Raw genomic sequence first — 21,427 nt, forward strand, 5'->3', positions numbered from 1 at the left:
TCATCTTCAAAATGAAGATTACAGATGTGATCATCTTTGGTAATAGCATATTCAAATTTATAGTGCAAAAAGATACGGTCTTAGAACCTATGAAATTATTATAGTCAACAGGTTTCTAACATTGGTAATATTTACTAACTTTAAGGCATGAACATATGCAAGATTTATTCAAGTCAGGGCATCAATATGCTTCTTTGATGATAAACCCAAGCCTTTGAGTTGATGCCATATACATGCAAGTAGTATTATAATTGTCACTATTTTGAGATAGAAGACCATAAGCATCATTAAAGCAATGCTCTATATGAAACAAAGATATATTAAAATTGCATCATACTCTTTACTCATGTTATGGTATATTAAAGTATATTAGCTTGTATTGCTGCTTTCTGAGGAAATTTTGAAATGTAAATTTTAAGTGGCCACACTCATACACACCTTTCAATATTCCTAGGAAGATGTATTTCTAAAATTATACAAAACAATATATAGATCTTGGGAAAGAAGAAGTGGTTTATGGTACCAGTTATCAGTAATGAACATAGTGAAAATGAAATTAATTGTGTCTCTTTACTTGACAACATAATAAGAAGAATACTATGATTGATGGTTGCCCATAGGGTTTTCTTATATTATCTATTGTTCTCTACATTCTACTAAAATGTTATACAGAATGAAATAATTCATAAAGCTTTCTTTTTAAAAAAAATTATTTTTTCTTGAACAAAAATTATGGAAACTAATCAAATCAATTTGAAAGTATGAAAATTTCTTATGCAAATTGGAAGTTTCAACTGCATATTCATTTGAAGAAAGATGGGCCTGTGTGTTAGCAAGATGCTCTGAGAAGTACTATAACTCCTTTATTACCACCACCAAAAGGAGCATGAGTTCTCTTTAAATACCAAGTAAACTAGAGACATCAACCTAGGATTTGGATTCTTTTAAACAACTTTTGTTTCATTTTATTTTCTGATTCTGATTCTCATTGTATAGAACAAATCATTTGCTAGTTAGGGAAATTTAGCCTTAATCCTTCAATTTTTGGATCAACAGTTGATTTGAATGAACTACTCTGTTACTGTTGTTACTGCAGTAGTATTGGAGTAGGTGAGCAGACCATCACAAAGGATAAGTGAAAATAGAAAGTAATATTAAGGACCAAACAAAAAGACTCTATCTAGATGCTTAAAACATATTTGTTTTCTTCAATATGTACTTTGATTTTTCTCCTCCTGGGGATTTAATTTTTGCCTTTCCAGGCTTGAAAAAGCTGTTAAATTCAACAGGGTCAAATGTGTTACATCCTAAGGAAGGCGGATTGAGTGAAGTTTCATGGGTTGGGAGTCAGGAGGGTGGCCAGTACCAGTGATGGAGAGCCTCTAAGTGGTATCTACTTTTATGAGAAAGTGAGAATCTCCAACAGAGTTTCATTGATCAAGAGCTCAGGTGTCTGACTCAACCTTGTCCTAAATTGAAAACTCACCTCAGAGGATAATAAAACTAGCACATGAGCTACAGTATAAGAACAATAATCAGTAATGACACAAAGCTGAGTTGGTAGATGTCTGGTGACCTAACTTGAACATCCTGGCAAAGTTATACACACATCCAGCTGACCTTGGTAACTATAAACCCATTAGTCCTCCAGTTTGTCTGTAAATATATAAAACTCATTAATAATGTCATAGATAAAATCATGGATTTGTCTTCATCACCACATTCTCCTTCATCTGCCATTTGCTGGTGGTGCTCACCTTTCGCTCTCCACCTCCCTTGTGGCTTCTTTTCCCCCCAGTTCCTTCATCTTCTCAAAACTGGAAAGATTGATAGTAGTCATTTAAATGATTCCAGTGTAGAAAGCAAAAGGTATGAAAAAGAAAAGTACTGAGGACAAAAGATAAAATAGTAAAAAATATATAAATGGGTGGGTTTGAATTTTAATCAATTTTAATGTGGTTACAGCCTAGCATTTCCATTTTAAGTGGCATCAGTGTGTTACTTCACAATGTGAAAAAAAGAACTTTGTTCTTTTTAATTAACTTGAAGACATCAGCAAATGTCTGGGCAGCACTTTCTTGGGTAAAATTCTAGAAATCATGCTGTACAATTCTGAAGGTCAATTCAGCATGTGAGCCTGATTAGTCCTTTCAGGCTGTGGTAGTCAAGGGAATCAAAAGACAGACACCATAATCTTGCTGAGCTTGAGCCCTGAGTGTGTCAGTCAGTAATGTGGCCTTCTCGTTATAGCCAGGAACCCATTTTCAGAAACTTTCAGAACAAAGGATGTTATTATTCACCATTAACAGACTTACAAAGAGTAGAAATCCATCCCACCATTAACCTAGTGAGATACATTATACTTTACATCTTAAAAGTGTTGAAAAATTACCTTTAATTACTCATCTAGACCTGGGTATCACTGTATTTAAATTTTAGTTTTTTGCTTAGAAAATGATCGTACAGGTTAATGGTAGAAATTTTGGAGAATTAAAGGAAAGAATCTGCTTCTATTAAATGTTCTTGGAAAATATCCATTTAATGGATACATGATATCCACATAAGTGTCCTGTAATTTCATATATATTGCTAGAAATTTGTGGTTTTTTTACAAATTTTATCATCATAAATAATGAGGCAGTGATCTTTACTTATACATTTTCCCCTTGACTTTATAATTATTTCAACAGGTTGAATTCCTAAAAGGAAAAATACTAGGTAAAATCAAATAATTTTATTAAAGTTTCTTGCTATATTTTTAGAATTCTTACCAAAGAAGTAACATAAACTCTCACCAGAAGCATATAATAGCTGTAATAAGTTTTAAAATGTTTAAATTCAACTTGTTTAAACTAAAAAAAAAAAAAATCATCCATTTCTCCCACTCTCCAGTCCTCTGCCTCTTATAATCACCAGTCTGTTCTCTGAATCTATGAACTTGTTTTTTGTTTCATTTTGGTTTTTTTCCCTTAGATTCTACATGTAAGAGAGAACATACAATGTTTGTTTTTCTCTGTCTGACTTATTTCACTTAGCATAATACCCTCAGAATCCATCTAGGTTGTCACAAATTGCAAGATTTCAATCTTTTTTTTATGGCTGAGTATTATCCCATTGTAGATATCTATATCCCTATCTATATCTGTATACGTACATGTACACACACATACACACACACACATACCACATCTTCTTTATCCATTCATCCACTGATGGACGCTTAGGTTGTTTCCATATCTTGACTATTAAAAACAAGGCTGTAATGAACATACAGATATATATATATCTTTGCAAATTAATGTTCTTATTATCTTCAAATAAATTCCCAGAAGTAGAATTGCTGAATCATATGTAGTTCTAGTTTTAACTTTTTGAGGAAGCTCCATGCTGTTTTCCACAGTGGTTGCACCAATTTACATTTCCACCTGCAGTGCACAGGGTTTCCTTTTTTCCACATCCTCTCCAACATTTATTATTTGTTGTCTTCCTGATAATAGCCATTCTGACAGGTGTGAGGTGATATCTCAGGGTGGTTTTGTTTTACATTTCCCTGATGATTAATAACATTTAGCATCCTTTTATGTTCCTGTTGACCATTTGTATGCCTTCTTTGAAAAATGACTATTCAGATCCTCTCTCCATTTTTTAAATTAGATTGGGGGTGTTTTTGTTGTCATTAAGTTGTTTGATTTATTTGTATGTTCTGAATATTAGCACCTCAGATACGTGATCTGTAATTATTTTTCTCTGATTCATTAGGTGGCCTTTTTATTTTGTTGCTGGTTTCCTTTGTCATGCAGAAGCTTTTTAGTTTGATGTTATCCCACTTGTATATTTTTGTCTTTGTTTCTTTTGCTTTCGGAGTCAGATCCAAAAATTCCGTGTCAAAACTGATGTCAGGAAGCTATGGCCTATGTTTTCCTTTAGAAGTTTTATGGTTTCAAGTCTTACATTCAATTTGGTAATCCATTTTGGGTTAATATTTGTATATGGTTTCAGATAGTAGTCCAGTTTCATTCTTTAGCTTGTGACTCTCCAGTTTTCCCACCACCATTTATTAAAGAGGCTTTTTCCCATTGCATATTCTTGGCTCCTTTTTCATAAATTAGTTAACAATGCATGTGTGAGGTCATTTCAAGCCTCTCTGTTCTTTTCCATTGATCTATACGACTGTTTTTATGCCAATACGTACTTTTTAATTACTGTAACTTTGTAATATAGTTTGAAATTAGGGAGCATGATGCCCCCAGGTTTGTTCTTCTTTGTTCTTTGTTCTTCAGAGATGACTTTGGCTATTTGCAGTCTTCTATGTTTCCACAAAAACTTTAGGATTGTTTGTTCTATTTCTGTGAAAAATGCCTTTCAAATTTTGATAGGGGTTTCATTAAATCTGTATATTGCTTTGAGTAGTTTGCAGATTTTAATAATATTAATTCTTCCATCCATGAGCATGAAATACCTTTTTATTTGTCTATTTTTTGTCTTCTTTAATTTATTTCATTAATGTTTTACATTTGTCAATATACAGGTTTTTCACCTACTTGGTTAAATTTATTCCTAGGTATTTTATTCTTTGGGATTGTTTTCTTAATTTCTCTTTCTGATAGTTAATAATTAGTGAATAGAAATGCAACAAATTTCTGTGTATTGACTTTGTATCCTGCAACTTTACTGAATTCATTTATTCTAACAGGTTTTAGAGTTTAGAGTTCTAATGAGTATAATAACTTTTTAATCTTTGTTAAGATTAATAAAATGATACATCTTTGCAACATAGTGCTTTCAAAGGAAAAGTCAGTTTCCTTTGAAATCCCCTCTTACCTCTTACCTCTTTCTCTCACTCTTTACTCATTACATATTAAGTGCCCTCTCTTTTTTCAGAATAGTCACATTTGGAGGATTTCAAATAAATCTAGTCCATTTAGTAAATGCCTAGAGTTGATGAAATATGGAAACCTCGTTGAATGTCTAAAAGTCTCTGTTTTCTTCTTTTGCTTATCCTAATACTCAACTGAGTACTTTCTCTAGATCCTGTGTTTCTTAATATAGTTCACAGTAACTTTGTGATGTACCCTGTGCACAGGAAATGCCAATAAATACTAATTGAGGACAAGGTACACATGCCACAAAGGGCACACATCTCCAAATTTTCTGCAAGGGAGAAAAATGAGACTGAACTAAACAAACTGCCCAGTAGTGCTTTTATTTTTCTTTGGTATTTAATATGTTTGTTAAGTTTGTTAAAAAGCAAACACTTCTGTATCTGAGCAAGTAACAAGGATTCACCAATGTTAACATGGAGAGGAAAGTGGTTGATGACAGTTTTGAAGCCTCAGATTTTTAGACATCTGTCCAAGTAAAGGGACACACATACATGTAACTTTATTCAATTTAGCTACAGGCTAATTAAAATAAAATATCACACTAGAACTTAAGTAGCATATCATGCCCTGTTATACCATATTATAGCTCACAGAATTTTAAATTTCAAGTCGACCTGGGGAAAAATATTTGTATCTTATATAATAGATCCTGACTGATATCCTTCTAGAAAAACTACTTGTTATGTAAGTTATACATTTAATTTACTATGTTGCTTAAATAATTGATTATTGAAACATATTCTACTTCATGATTTTTTTTGAGGATAGTTGACACAACTATTATGTTAGTGCCATGTATACAGCATAGTAATTCATCAACTCAATACATTATGCTATGCTCACCACAAGTGTAAGTATCATGTCACTGTATGATGCTATTACAATACCATTGACTCTATTCTCTGTGCTGTATCTTTTATTCCCATAACTTATTCACTCTATAACTGGGAGCCTTTTATATCCTGGAGCTGTGCATATAAATATATTGTGCCTGGAATGTGTTTTACTGCAAATATACTAATTGAGTTTTTAATCTAAGAAGACCCCATAGGGAATTATTATCTAACATTTGCTATCTAGGTGTATATTTTAATAGCTTGAAACAAAACATACCTTCTCTGAATAGTTACTATCCTTTCTTACTAAAATTGGGAAGCTTGTTTGTTTTCTTTTTCAAGGGGGGAAATAATATCAATATCATCGAAAGAGAACAATTTGGGAGTAAATTTGATACCTGATTCTGAAAGTGGCATGTAATACAGTTGATCTAAACAAATACTTTTTTGCTAAGTCATGCAAGTGATGCAAATATGACCTTGCTTTCCAAGAGGTAAGGAAGTCAACGTTGACTGGGTTTTACCATTCACAACTACTCTTCTGGTTGTATGAGCAAATGTAATGTTGTTGACTTTGTTCTTACTGCCCCATAGGGAAAGTGCAAGACATTTTTTCCCTGACAAACTCATATAAAAAACTATAAAAAACTTCCTTTTCATTCTGGATAAGAACATGTGTATCCAAAGTCCAAGTTTTAGATGAAAAATTATGTACTTGGCCACTTGAGAAAGATATGCAGATTAGCATAGCTCTATTGCCTGGCATGAAACTTGTTAGACATAAATTGGAGCTTCTGGACAAATAGACATCATAATTAAAGCATGTAAAAGCAAATAAAGGCTAGTATTATAATTATATAAACTGATGGTATTCAGTTCTACTCAATCCAAATTTATCATGCTATGATAAATGAAAGTAATAACTCTTGACAGCTGTTGTGGTCTGATATCTTATTTTTGAAACCAAAAGCCCCTTAAAAATTATGATTCTAACCCGAGGAGGAATATCTTTCATATGAGTATTTAGTTAATATTTTATATCCTGAAGCAAATGAGAAATCAACAAATGGAAACTAGTATTAGTATTATTAGATCATTATATGCCCTAACTTATATGAATCTCACAGATTTCAAAATCAAAAATTTTTTTAATGCTAGAGAGGAGGAACAGGCTATGTGAAAATGAAACTTGTATATCTGCATTAAAAATTGCTATCTAAGCAGAAGTCAAATTTCCTTTGTAAGTGTTAAATGCAAAGGCCTAAATCTATGATAGGCTTGAAACCCAAAGAAAGATGGAGATGGAGGTTAGAGCAGTGGCTATGGGTCACTGGTATCTGAAAATCTGGAAGCCAGTTGAAGCACTTGTTAAAATGCATTAAAAACTGGAATAGAGACAATGTAAGTACACCTGCTTGTTCTTATCTTGGAAAAGAGCCAAAAGGAGGAAGAAAGAAAACGTCTAAGAGTGTTGTCACAAAAACAGTGCAGAGAGTCCATTGAAATTCCCAGCTTTGTATCTAATTCTGGTGTAGTTTTTTGGACACAGACACGAATCATGAAGATTACTTTTTTGTTACAAAACTAAGAGTGTATTTTATGTGTTGTTGACCACTAAGCAACTAGATATGTATAACTCTTCACAGCTCTAAATTTAGGAACTTTAGAAAGTGGAGATGCTTTGATAGTTATCAAATTAAATCTTTCCTTTAACTGATGCGAAAACAGAGGCCAAAAATTACTGTATGTTTTTACATCACAAATTTTACAAAAACAAATTTGTTCTCATCATCATGGTTTTCCCCTTCTCCTCTTTCTCCTCCTCCTCCTCTGCCTCCCCCTCCCCTCCCCCTCTCCCTCCTCCTCCTCCTCCTTCCTCCTCCTCCTCCTCCTCCTCCTCCTCCTCCTCCTCCTCCTCCTCCTCCTCCTCCTCCTTCTCCTTCTCCTTCTTCTCCTTCTCCTTCTTGGTATTGGTATTGCTATTATTCAGTTATTTTGGTTCTAATAAAAGGAAGCATATGGCACTGGTTCCCGGTTCATGTCATTCTGTCGTAAGATCTAAATGACAATCCAGCTCTGCCCCTTACTACTAGTATAACCTTAAAGAAGCAGCCCCTATTTTCCTAACCAATAAAAAGGGCACTGTAATAAGACCTACCTCTATGGAGTTAATGTGGGTATTTAATGAGATAATGCATGTAAAATTTATATGTCACCTGATATATATTAAGTAGTCAGTACATGCTTGTCACTAGTAGTTGAGATATTTTAATGCTATATATGGAAGGTTCCTGAAATGCATTCTGAATGTCAGTGATTATTTGATCATGTTTATATTCTTACTAGAGTATCATACTATGGTAGTAGACATAGGCTTCATTATTGGATGGATAATATTTTAGAAAATTAATTTCTACTTCCCCTCTAAGAACACAATATGCACATTAAATTTTTCTACTTAAATTAGATTTTATCTTAAAGAAATTATTTATTTTAAATTACTTCTTCAACAAGTCTACCCAAATGCATATAGTAAATACATAACTCTGACAGAAGAAAATTATTACCATTCTTTAAAAAAAATGACCATGTAATGGACACTATGCTATACAAATTTGTAAATGATCATCAAGAAGAAAGTAAGATTGGAAAACATTATTTTTCTAAACTAAAGAAATACAGATATAACATTTCTTGAGACAAAGGACATGAGAATAATTTTACAAAACAGAGCATCAAACTATTATGCTTGTCAGTTGCGTCCTAAAGGTTTTGGTGACAGTCATATTCACTTTACAGAAAAATACTGCTTTTCCTGTGACAGACACTGTTATCACAAAACTTTCTGAATCTTTCATAATGACTGAAGTTTACTAGCATAGAAACATGCAGTGAGTATCCCATGTTAACAAGAACTTCAGAATTTGCTAAGTAAATGCCAATTTATCAGAAATAAACCTATCAAAAGACATTATGGTGTAGAATATTGAAAGAGGTTTCAGAATAAAAGTATGTACCATATGACTGATGTTCATTAAAATAGAAACTATAAAAAGGCCTACATCATTTAAAATTTGAATATAAAGAGAGATGTTCACCCATAAATTTCCTCTTGAATTTTGGCTAAATAACTGAGCATTCCTAAATTATATGCAGACTCTTCATGAAAAATAACTTCTGCTTGAATGTGATTATGAAAATAGGATACCGGTATTTTATGGTTTAATGTTAAAACACTTAGCATTCCAGTCACACCTTACTCTACCAACTTAATATGTTCCTACAGATTTGTGGGTAAATTGAATCATCATAACTTCAGAGAAGTTTTCCTTTCATTTTTGATTGATCTTTAATTAGCAGTGGCTTAACATGTCAGTTTTAAGAGGCTCTGTCCCCCAGTCTCTCTTAAGCAGCTAATGATCAATGAAAGATTTATATGCACAAGGGAAATACACTATTTAAGAAATTCTGTGGTGAATAATTTTATTTAAGAATCCTTTTGTGATTGAATAATCGCCCCCATAACTTTTCTCCACGGTAGTGTAAATTTCTACATTTCCTAAGATGAAGTTCATCAATGTGAAACTGCAAGTGGTATTTCTAACTAATCCAGGTAAAGAATCAGCCACCCATCACTTCATATGGCTTCCCCTTGTCCATCAGCAGAAAATGATGTCCCCGTTGAGACTTTGTGCCTTCTTTGAGGAAGTACTAAATTTTGTTCACCAGCTTCAGAATCAACAGTATTTTTATTTTAATTTAATTCTTTCCAAAATTGATGTGGTAGGGTAGGATATTTGAGGAACCAGAATGCCTTGGTTTTGTTGAAATGTACCCTAATAGAATGACTGCCGGTGGTGTAATTTGTTTATCCGCATCTTTAATTGTGGGGAGAGTTCTTATTTCCAAGTTTAAAGGGAGCATTTTGTATTTTGATTCTTCCAGAATTTATATGGCCCTTTGCATTACATCATTCTGCTGATCATTTAATTTTCTTCCTGATGTATTCATAGGTTGTTAGTAAGGTTTTTCTCTTCAATATGAAAATATAGACAATGAAATTTGATTCATTAGTTTCTGCATCCCTAAACATCCACATTTTAGGATGTGCCTAAATGATTATGTTCTAGAACATGGAAGATCAGTCTAATGTATAGAATATCCAGAAGGCTTTAAAACCTGAGCCTCACAGTAAATTCTCATGAAGAGGCCTCTTTTCCAATTCACTATAAACAAAGCCAATGTTGCTTTCTCAAAAAGAGTTAGGATTTTAAAAATTTTCCTAGTTAAAGTTTCTAAAATCTAGTTATAGTATATATAGTCCAATTGAATAATTTAAAAAAATCAAAGAAAAACCTTATCAGAGTTTTTACTTTCCAAAATTCAACTGTATTGAGGTAAATCTTGGACCAATGGTCTGGTCAGCAGATACCTTACACTTCCCCTTCTGGTCCACAGTAAGCATGAGAGAAAGACTTCAAGCTCCTTAGGATTCCAGAAGAGTCAGTATTCCTTCTCCCTTCTGACTTCCTCACAATGGTCTCCTCAAACTTAGAAGTAGAGTACAAGCTTTCTCAGTCTCAGAGAATTTTTGTTTCTAGTTTAATAAATGCAGGGCACCCATTCCACACTTGCTTGCTGAAGAATTGTGTTTATGGAAACTTGGCAGCTCTTTGAGTAGGAAGAGAACAAAGGAAAATACAATCCTTATCTGGGAAAATTAAGTTGAATGCATCCTGTCACATCAAGCCATCACTGGAAATAGGGTACTTACAATATGAGTTTCAGGAAAATTTGAGATTATTACTACAAATCTTCAGTAAGAAGCCATTAGATGAAATAGCTTAGGGAAAGTTCAGTAAGTATTTTTGTTTTCTCTTCTTAAAAGAAACATTTCAGTGTTTCTGATGAATGTATATTTCTGATTTGATAATGTCAATTATCTTGGAAACTTTAAGAGTTAATCGATTACATTTTTTAAAAGCTTTCTGAATAATGTACCTAATTTTGACTAAAATTACTTGAGTTGCAATTAGAGTATTATGCAGTCTACTTATTATGTATAGTTTATTTATGAGTAGTATGGATATTTACTTCAGAATTATATGTCACATATTTATAGAAGGATTTATACAAAGATTTTTTAGATATAAAATTTGTATTGTAATTTGTAATGATTATTTTTTGAAGGAAAAAAGCCCTTCTCTAATTCCCATGAATAATGTATTTCCACTCCAATGCTGTTTATTAGGATTTGCTACTAATTAGAGAGTGGGAATAACATTTGTATATAATGGGTGATAAATAAAATAAGTGAATCTTTGATTAGATGAATACATGAGCTAGTAGCTGCAGATGAAGTTAAGTGTCATAGAGAACATCAGTTACTATCTATGAAAGAAATGTCAAATCAACAGAGAATTCTACTGTTGACAGATTTGGAGTAGACAGGCCTTTATTTTCTTTTCAGTCATTATATATGTATATGAAATAAAATAGATAATTGACACAAGCAGATGAACAATGTATAGGGAAAATAATCCAAAAACATTTCTTTTTGTCTCAAATAGATGGCTATTTCAAGCGAGAGTTAATTTGAGGGATTTTTTTTTTTTTTTTGGATCAGCATCCTGTGCCTAGACAACTTACATTTAAGGACTCACAGGTTCTAATAGTTCATCACTAGGGCTCTGATCACAAGTGACAAACCACTTAAAAGGCAGGAGCAGGGCTGGCCTAAAGGATGACTAGAAACACTCAGGTTTTCTGTTCTCATCTGCTTCTCTCTGCATGTCACCCTTTTTAGAGGTGGAGCATGGCAGGGGGTGGGCCAGCTTAGAGGATGAGGGCAGTACTCTGCTAAGTTCTAACCAGGATGATAAGTGGAGTCCGGAACTGTAGCTGGATTTCGAGATTCTCTGAGAAGGCGTTCTGATTGGCCTAGCTTAGGTTACAGATCTAAATTTTGACCAGATTACTATGATGTCAGAAGTAAGACATGTTGACTCAGCGCTTCTTGTATGCTGTATCTCCTGTGGTGAGGAAGCCTGTGTGTTGGTGTGAGTACATGAATGTCGGTGGGTGGGGGGATAGGCTTGTACCAGATGAGGACAAAGCAATAGTTATTACAGGGGCTAAGTTTTCATATTCAGTATTTGTTTTCTTTAAAGTCTTTAGTTAATCCACATCCTATTAATTTAGCTGTCATCCTTATTATGTCTGTTCATTAGCTTAGTAGGAGCAGAATTAGTCAGACAGATGCCTTTGAGCACAGTCTCTCTAAGGCTGAAAACTCTTCCTTGCCTCTCCTCTCAACCAGTACTGACATCTGCTCTGTGTCTGAAGTGCGTACTTCTCAGCTCCACCTGCATCGCCTCACCACTGTCTCTGTGTGTTATGTTATGTCTCAACCTTGAGCCTAATGTTGACCCAAAACCAAATGTCAGCTTCTCAGCTGTTAAAGACATTTTCAAGTAAAAGGTATGGTTCGTGAAAAGATAGAAATGCTACAGCTTGGGTTATAAAGTGAAGTTCATGTAATATAAGCGAGCAAAGAAAGGCCAGGTGTGATGGAGTAAAGAACAGTGGGGACTATGGCAAAGTAGGGAGCATATGTCCTAGTTAAAGGAATTCACATTCATTTTTGTATACCATATGGGTCAAATAAGATATGTCTGGCACATAGTTTTAGTCTAATGGTCTCTCATCTAGTCCATCAGTTGGTAGATCCAGTATTCATATCACCAAATACAGTTGCACTGTGGTGCCACCCTAAAAATCATGTAGGTTTACAATTGGATCTGGATTTGGAATGACTTTCATGGAATATGAATCTGTACTGTCATGCTATCCATGTTATCCATGTAACATGGAACATGTTACAGACTTATTTGTGATGTGTTTGGAACTACAAATAGAATAAGATCTATCATCAGGGAATCAAGGAGTTTAGAGCAACACAATTTATTGTAAAGGAAGAATCACCCCATCAGGTGATATAGGAATCGAATAGGATATAGGCAAATTCTCTTTAGCAATCTGGCCCCACAGAGAAGTAATCATGCCTATTTTGCTATCACAGATAACAAAAGTAGAAACACCTATCAACTACTCCAACAGACATTTTTACTTATTCCTTTCTCTACAAATTTTCCCTGGATATATCTTTGCTTCTAAGATTCCATACTTAAAAATGGACATTACCCTGTAGAAAGAACCTAGACGTCCATCAACAGATGAATGGATAAAGAAGATGTAGTGTATATATACAATGGAATACTATGCAGTCATCAAAAGAAATGAAATCTTGCCATTTGCAATGACGTGGATGGAAGTAGAGGGTATTATGCTAAGTGAAATAAGTCAATCAGTGAAAGACAATTATCATATGGTCTCTCTGATATGAGGAATTTGAGAGGCAGGGCGGGGGTTTTGAGGGGTAGGGAAGGAAAAAATGAAATAAGATGGAATCGGGAGAGAGACAAACCATAAGAGACTCTTAATCTCACAAAACAAACTGAGGGTTGCTGGGGGGTGGGGGATAGGGATAGGGTGGTTGGGTTATGGACACTGGGGAGGATATGGGCTATGGTGAGTGCTGTGAAATGTGTAAGCCTGATGATTCACACACCTGTACCCCTGTGGCAAATAATACATTATATGATAATAAAAATAATCTTAAAAAATAAAAAATAAAAACCATTTCAAACTCTAAATAAATAAATAGGATTTAAAATTTTAAGAAAATGGACATTACCTAATTAACTTGCAAATATATACCAAGAAAAAGACTATAGGATCTGTGATTATTCTTGCCTTATTAATTAGAGCTTATATGCAGTGGCTTTCATGAGTTTAATGCAATCATCATTTCTGTATATAATCATCAGGGTCAAGAGTGGAAGCCATGGAAAGTAGAAATCCTATAATTGGCAAAGAAGTTTTAGTTCAAAATATCAAAAATTAAAATAAAGTCAGTTTGTCAGACTCATAGTTAATTTTGGTAAGAAAATTATCTTTGTAAAATTGGAATAATGCTAGATTTACTGCTTAAAAATATCATGTTGCCCGTTGGCTTGAGGATAAAGGCTGGTCCCTTCACAATCTGATTCCATTTTATCTTCGTCATTTCATTTACCATCCAACTAAGCTCACACCTTGGACCAGGCATGGACTTCCATGACTCCACCCTTTGCGTGTCCAATGCCTGCCATTTGGAATTCCCTCTCTTGCCTCTAGTGTCTGTACTTATTTACTCAAATTTTAAGATGCATGTCAATGTCAACTGTATAAAGCCTTCCCTGACTCCTACTACACAGAATTAAATAACACTTCTCAAGTGCTTGCAAGTCTCTTTCTCATGCTTTTGTTAAAGCTTTTCTCTCATTTTCTGTACATATCATATGTCAATTTCCCTTACTGCACTTGGAACTCTTAAAGAATGGACTACAGTGTTTCATCTTCACACCCTTAAAGTGTAGGTCAATACCTGATAAATGAATGAACAAATTATGTAGCATTTACTCAGGTTTAAATCTCATAAATAAAATCCAACAGGTATAACTCACCCTTTTCAGTAGCTGTATACTACAGGACAACAGAATAAACCACACTAAAGCTGTTAGTTTTGATTTAATTGCCTGCTGTGATTGAAGATCCCACTTTATGGATGAGGGAGACAGATAAAGAAGGGCCCCCGGAGCTGAGCTATGAAGATCTAACCAAGAAGCCTGGTAATAAATCAATTCCCGATCAGACAGAGGACGAAAAATCAGATGGCCATTGAAAGTCAACACAGAGCAATAGGTTGAATTTGGAGAAAGAAATAGGGGTTAAAAAAAGTTATACATCACAGTTCAGCCAGGAAACTGGTCTTGGTTAGAGGGTTAACTGACATCTTGAATTAAGGCAGATCTCTAAAGTTTAGTCAAACAGACTTTATAATCTGAGGGATTCAGAATGAGAAATGAGTTCACTAGTTCCATTTACTACTTAGTTATTGAGTGTCTGGCAGGCACAAAGTCTGCTAAAATCCAGAGAAGAAGGTAGGTAGGTAGGGAGGTAGGTAGACAGACAGACAGAGAGAAGTGTGTCTACAAAGACTTAATATTACAGTCTTGGTTAACCTCAGAGATGACCCTTGTTCCTCAAGAAGAGGCCAAGACTTTGTGTCCTTGTTTATGATTTCAGCTACGACTGAACATCAGCTCTCATTCAAATGAGCATTTTAATCAACTAGAAAGTCAAGGCCCTGTAAGTGTAGCTTGCTTTGATTAATGATCATAATCTCTCTTGCTTTTGGAGTGTCTTATATTTGCAAGGCATTTCATATGTTGTCTCATTTCATCTTTGCAACAGTCTGCTACGTTTATATTGTACCTCCATTTTACAGATATGTGCTGTGTTTCTTGGTATATTTCTACACAGTAGTGTATTGATTGTTGTTTCCTTCTTTGTTCCTTTGTTAAATTCTAATTGTGACCCTTTCTGTAGTATTTAGAATGGTCTCATCTTTTTGGACTACTTCATTTCTATTTTATCCCACTGTTAACAGATCCTGTGTCTTATCAAATAGAACATCTAGTGATAAGGCTTGAATATGAATTTGTCCCTGAAATGTTTCTCAGGTTTTTTTCTTATTCAGTTGCTTGTCTTCTGGATCTGGTTCTGTTCGTCTTTGCCTCCTATTTTCTCATTCCTTTTTTTTTTTTGCACTTTTGTTCTTTCAAGTACATTTTAATAGACATTTTTCTTCTTCCACTGATCTTCAGGCATGAAATTTCTTTTCAAGGCACTTAAGAAAATGGAAGTACTTAGAGCATTCATGAACAGAATGTCTCGTGAGCTGCAAAAGTTAATGTGAGAAAAGCAGATAGAAGAGTGGCTACTTCATCAGATTTTTTTCACTCTTTAAAAAGCAGCAAGTTATAGTCTTTTCTTAAATAGAAAGCAAAAAGCAAGTGGTCTCATTTCACTTCTTAAAATGAACAAAGTGAAACTGATAATTGATTTGTCAATTTACTGTGAATATTAAGTCTCTGCACACAAATTTGGCTTTTGTTAATTTAGGATTTACACTTTCTTTCCGAATATAATTATCTGACTATATATAGATAAGTAATCTAAAGCCAGCTAATGATTGTTTGAGCATTTAAAGTTAAAAACTATGTAGACCTTAGTAAATTATCCATTTAGAAGACCTGTAACAATTGGATCAAAATTAATGTTAACCGAGAAATTAAATTGGACTCAAGGTATTTTTTATGACATTTACGATGTATATTGCACATGGCTTGTAAAACCATGTTAACTTTAAAGAACTTGCTAAGGTTTTTGTAGAAATGGAAATGCTTTTATAACGTAAATGTATGCTTCATTAAGCTGATAAGGTAATTTGCAGTTTTTCCTTTGGGCCGACATTTACTAAGTCAAGGCCACATAAGCAATCGTGTAAGAAAACTTCCACCAATTGTGAAAATGATTATAAGAATGAAAGTGGCAGAGTAACTAAGGAACACTCTATTTTTTTAAAGACCTATTTACTTATTTTAGAGAGAGAGTGTGTGCATGGGGGAAGAGAGGCAGAGGGAGAGGGAGAGGAAAACCCAAGCACTGAGGGGAACCTCACCACCCTGAGATCAGGACCCAAGCCAAAACCAAGAGTCGGACACTTAACTGACTGCACCACCCAGGCGCTCCATGAACACTCTATTTTAAACTGCAGTAACTAAAAGAACCTAATCATTAATTTATTATATATTTACAATAGCATAGCATTGAAAACAATATGGAAATTGACTTTATTCTGGCTTGTGAGAATAGTTTCTCAATGGGGAGATATGACTAAGATTCTCAAAGTTATTGAAATAATGGTCAACTCAATCCTTAAATACAGAAGACCATTTTGTATTCAGTTTGGTAATTCAAAACACATGTATTTTAATGATTTTAATATTATAGGTTGGCATTTTCAGTTTTAATGTATTTTCTTCCTCCAAATGAAGAGGTCCTTGGCATTGTGGTATATTGACACAAGCCACTGGGTCACTCTAGCCACTGACTAATAAAGTGAGAATCTCAGTGGCTTGAAGATCTTCATTGCCAGCTATCTATGACAATGGTTTTCAACTGGGAATAGACATCATAAATACTTACAAAACATCTTCACCTAGTTTCCCAGCTCCCCTGCCTCCCCCTATATCTGAAATATTACTTTATTAGATCTGGAATGGAGGCTGAGAATCGCTATTCTCTGTACTGCTGGGACTTGTAAGCTCTGCAAACAAAAATCTTAAAGTCATATATCCACACCTACATATCTAAATCTATATATCTGTCTGTATCTGTTCTGACCTGATAGGTCTGATTTTTTTTAGCCAAAATCATGATCTCTATACTTCCCAGAGCTCTTCACTGTACAAGCAAGGGAGTGAACAGACACCGACATATCTGGGTTATCTCATCTATCAGCTGCTATTGTCAAGAAAGCAAGATTCTATAAGTCAGGCACAGGGGGTACAAATGAGATCTGAATATCTTTCCAAGTGGAAGCTGTGTACTGGGGAATGAAGAGGGGGTCAAGTGGAGAAAGAAGGCACTTCTCAAAGTATAGGAGAAATTTAGCAACAGTGTGTGATGCTTACCTTATTAAAAACTTAACTGTGATATCTTTATTGTTTCCTGTGGCTGCTATAACAAATTACCACAAACTAGATGCCTTAAAACAATAAAAATATACTCTCTTACTGTTCTGGAGGCCGGCAGTCTGAAATCAAGGACTGCACTGCCTCTGGAGACTCTAGGGAAGGATCTTAACCTCCTTTGGCATATGGTGGTTGTCAGCATTCCCTGACTTTTGGCCACATCACTCCAGTCTCTGCCTCTATGGTCAACATTGCCCTCCTTCTCTCATTTGTGTTTTTTTCTCTTCTGTCAGTCTCAGATATCCCTCTGCTTTTCTTTTATAAGACACTTGTCATAGGATTTAGGGCCAATACAGGTAATCGACAATGATCTCCTCATATCAAGGGCCCTGAATTTAATTGCATCTACAAAAACTTTTTTTCCCCCAATAAAGTAATATTCACAGCTTCTGGAGATTAAGATGGGACCTATATTTTAGGTGCTACCATTCAACCCCCTACAGTATCTGTCACATGTTCTAGCACATTCACAAAAACTGTGATACTGAGAAAAAAAAGTTCACAAGCTGTATAAACAGTGAAGTGTTGACAAGAGCCCTCATTCAGTAATTATCAGGTCTGCTCCCATATGTGTGCACACACAGTGTGCATGTGTGTATGCGTGTGTGTGTGTGTGTGTGTTGTGTTTCATGGTCTTTTCTTTTTACCTGAGGGATACTTTTTCCAGGTAGCCCTTGAGGTTACCTTTTGGGGAAGAAATCATTACAAGTTGTCCATAGCACAAGAGTTTTATTTATTTTTTTAAATTTTATTTTATTTTTTCAGTGTTCCAAGATTCATTGTTTATGTACCACACCCAGTTGCTCCATGCAATACGTGCCCTCCTTAATACCCACCACCAGGCTCACCCAATCCCCCACCCCCTCTCCTCCAAAACCCTCAGCTTGTTTCTCAGAGTCCACAGTCTCTCATGGTTCATGTCCCCCACAAGAGTTTTAAAGTGTCCAATAAATGAAGCAGAGAGAAGCATTCCTTTAACCCTTTTCCTAGAAGAAAAAAACATGGTAGTCCTGCTAGCTCTGAGAGAGCAAAGAAAGTTCAGTCTTAACTCTTCACAGGTGGGTGTTCTTTTCCAATTGGCATGAGTTGATCCACCTGCAATAGAAATATTGTCTACTAATAAATGGATTGGTGATTTTATGTACTAATAAAGGATGATCTTCTAGACATTCTTCTGGTTTCCTGGTCTTCACAGAAAAAAATTTTAGGAATTCTGCCTTTCTCTATTTGTAGACACCCTGGCATCTAGCCATAACAATTATAGGCATAACTTTTTCAAACTATGGAGATAGTCACTTACATTGTTCAGCATCCTAAGTCTTATGATTCATTGGCAGAGTTACAATATTAAAGTATTTCAAGGTACTAATAAGAAACTATTCATTCACTCGTGCATTTGTTGAATGCTTTGCCTATGTCCAACGTGGCATTAGGCAAAGATGTAAGTGAAACTGAGAAGAACCTACTCTGAGTTTAGCGAAGAAGAGCTGATTTTAAAAAGAGGATCAAGCAAGTCCTCATGGTGAAAGTATTCTCTGAGCTATATCTTAGTGAAGAGGTAGAATTAGGCCAACCAAAATGAAGTAAAAAGTCATTGCTGAAAGACCAGTGTTAAGAGAGACACACTGATATGAGAAAACCTATGTTGACTTTGGAAGATGGGCAGCAATGCAGCCCACTGAAGTAGTTCAGCCAGCTGACCTGCTGAAAAAGAGTAGTGCCAGAAAAAGGATAATAAAGATACATTTTCACTAAAGAGGGAAGCAAGGGCTCCTGGGTGGTTCAGTCAGTTGAGCATCTGCCTTCGCCTCAGGTCATGATCCCAAGGTCCTGAAATCGATCCCTGCATCAGACTCCCTGCTCAACCGAAGCCTGCTTCTCCCTCTGCTCCTCCTCCCTCTCGTTCCCTCTCTCTCTCTCTCTCTCTCAAATAATAAATAAACTTTTTTAAAAAGGAGGGAAGAGAGCCCAAATGGTTAGGTAGTCTCATAGTAGACTGTAAGAGAATAAAGAAACCAGAAGCCAGAGACCTAATAGGGAAACTGATTGTCTAGGTGAAAAGTAACAGATTAGAACCTGAAAAGGTCGGGGCACCTGGGTGGCTCAGTGGGTTAAGCCTCTGCCTTCTGCTCAGGTCATGATCTCAGGGTCCTGGGATCAAGTCCCCCATTCAGCTCTTTGCTCAGCAAGGAGCCTGCTTCCCCCCCTTTTCTCTCTCTGCCTGCCTCTCTGCCTACTTGTAATCTTTCTCTGTCAAATAAATAAATAAAATCTTAAAAAAAATCTGAAAAGATCAGATGTGGGGAGTGGATAATCTTTCAGAGGAAGTCAGAGATATAAATCTTATTGATGTATCAACTTCTGGAAGGGAAGTTAACAGAAAGAGGAGTCAAAGAAAATAGGTGTTACTTATGGCTGACTGGGAAAATGGTGTTGTCAGTAATAATAAGAATGCCAAAAAAAGAAGCAATATTTGAGGGAAATATGTTGAATCAAACTGTGGTTACAGGACTGTAGTGGCACATTTTGGCCAGACTCTCTCACAATTGGAAATGTGAACATAGCTTGGGTGAGGCGTTTGGGCCAGACAAGCATTTGAAAGATCCCCTTGGAGCAGAAGTCAGGCAGTTGCTGGTCTGAGAGATAACTTATTTTTCAGTTTGTCTCAAATTATTATTGTAATCATTAAGTACACAAGCTTCCAAAAGTCTTGTTTTCCTCTTGAGAACAGATGTGGTGCATTTATCTCTGAATAACCAACAGATAGATTGTATTCAATAAATTCTTATTAAGTGACTGAAGTTTAATTACAGTGTTTCTGAGATTATCTTATTTTGCCAAGTAGAATGGCAACTATTTTATATTTACTATCATATCCTTTAAAAGGATTTTGAAGAGTTTTGCTGCAATCACAACATCTTTCAAGTTGCCAAGTGTTTTTTAATTTATTTAATTATTCAAAAACGTAATTATAAGATGTAACTAAGAAAACTACCAATTATTTCCACAACTAAGTTATATCTGTTCAAAGTCAGTCATCCATAAATATATATTATTAGATTCATATTCAAGGAGAGGCTCCATGAATTGTGCCTTTTCTTTTCACTACTTCATTTTCTTCTCCTTTTGTTCAGGGAAGAAAGATATATATGTTGTTAAAATATTCAGTAACTGAATTATTTAGGCAAAATTTTGAATGGAATATGGTGGGAAATTTTTGAAAAGTTAATTGACTCAATTATTTCAATAATTTCAGTAATTTCTTTAAAAGAAATGGAGACAGACACATATTTGATTGGTATTGATTTGGAACTGTGTCTATTTACATTTGAATTCCTGTGACCTGCTAACCACTTAGAGGTTTTATATTGTTTTCTTCTTCTTTTGTCTTTCTTTCCATGTTATATTGATTTCTGAGCCTTTGAGGGACTTCCATTTTCCAGCTCATTTAAGTGTACTGCATCCTGCTGTGTTGGTCATCAGCAAGTCACAAAAATGGTACACAAATAGGCATATAATGCAATGTGATTTGAAACAAAGAGGAATTGGACTTGTGTGCAGGTGTGGGGTTTTTATCCTGGGCTGTTGAGGTTAGAAAGTAAAGAGTTAGCAGATTTTTTTTTTCTGTAAAAGTAATGACAATTTTGAATGCCATTTAGGACACTGGCTCCAAAACTTTTAGATTTCAAGAACCAGTTGAACTATTTGAATGAACGAATGAATGAACGAATGAATGAAGTGGACCACCATAAAGTGGTCAATTTATCTAGTTTGCCAAATGATATTATTTAAAAAATAAAGAAGTGACCATCTACTATCAATGTAATCTGTAATTTTTTAGAAGAGCAATTTGAAATCCAAAACTTAGGTTTCTCAAAGAAAAGGGCAGTCATTGAATTGAACACATTCAGTTTTATATTTATTTTAAAAGCTCACTGTATTATCCTCTCCATTTCCCCAAATTTCTATGTAAGAGTATGTCAAGACTGTTACTGATCATTCCCTG

At 34.9% G+C, this 21,427-nt stretch overlaps 1 protein-coding gene across 1 annotated transcript in view; it reads left to right on the forward strand.

Annotated features, from left to right (window-relative positions):
* The window catches only part of IL1RAPL1 (interleukin 1 receptor accessory protein like 1), a gene marked incomplete at both ends in the record, with an annotated part of 1,258,868 nt that overhangs the window by 942,423 nt on the left and 295,018 nt on the right, over positions 1 to 21,427 (forward strand). The gene's annotated exons all lie outside the window — the stretch shown is intronic.

This window comes from Martes martes (assembly GCF_963455335.1).
Source record: "Martes martes genome assembly, chromosome: X".
Lineage (NCBI taxonomy): Eukaryota > Metazoa > Chordata > Mammalia > Carnivora > Mustelidae > Martes > Martes martes.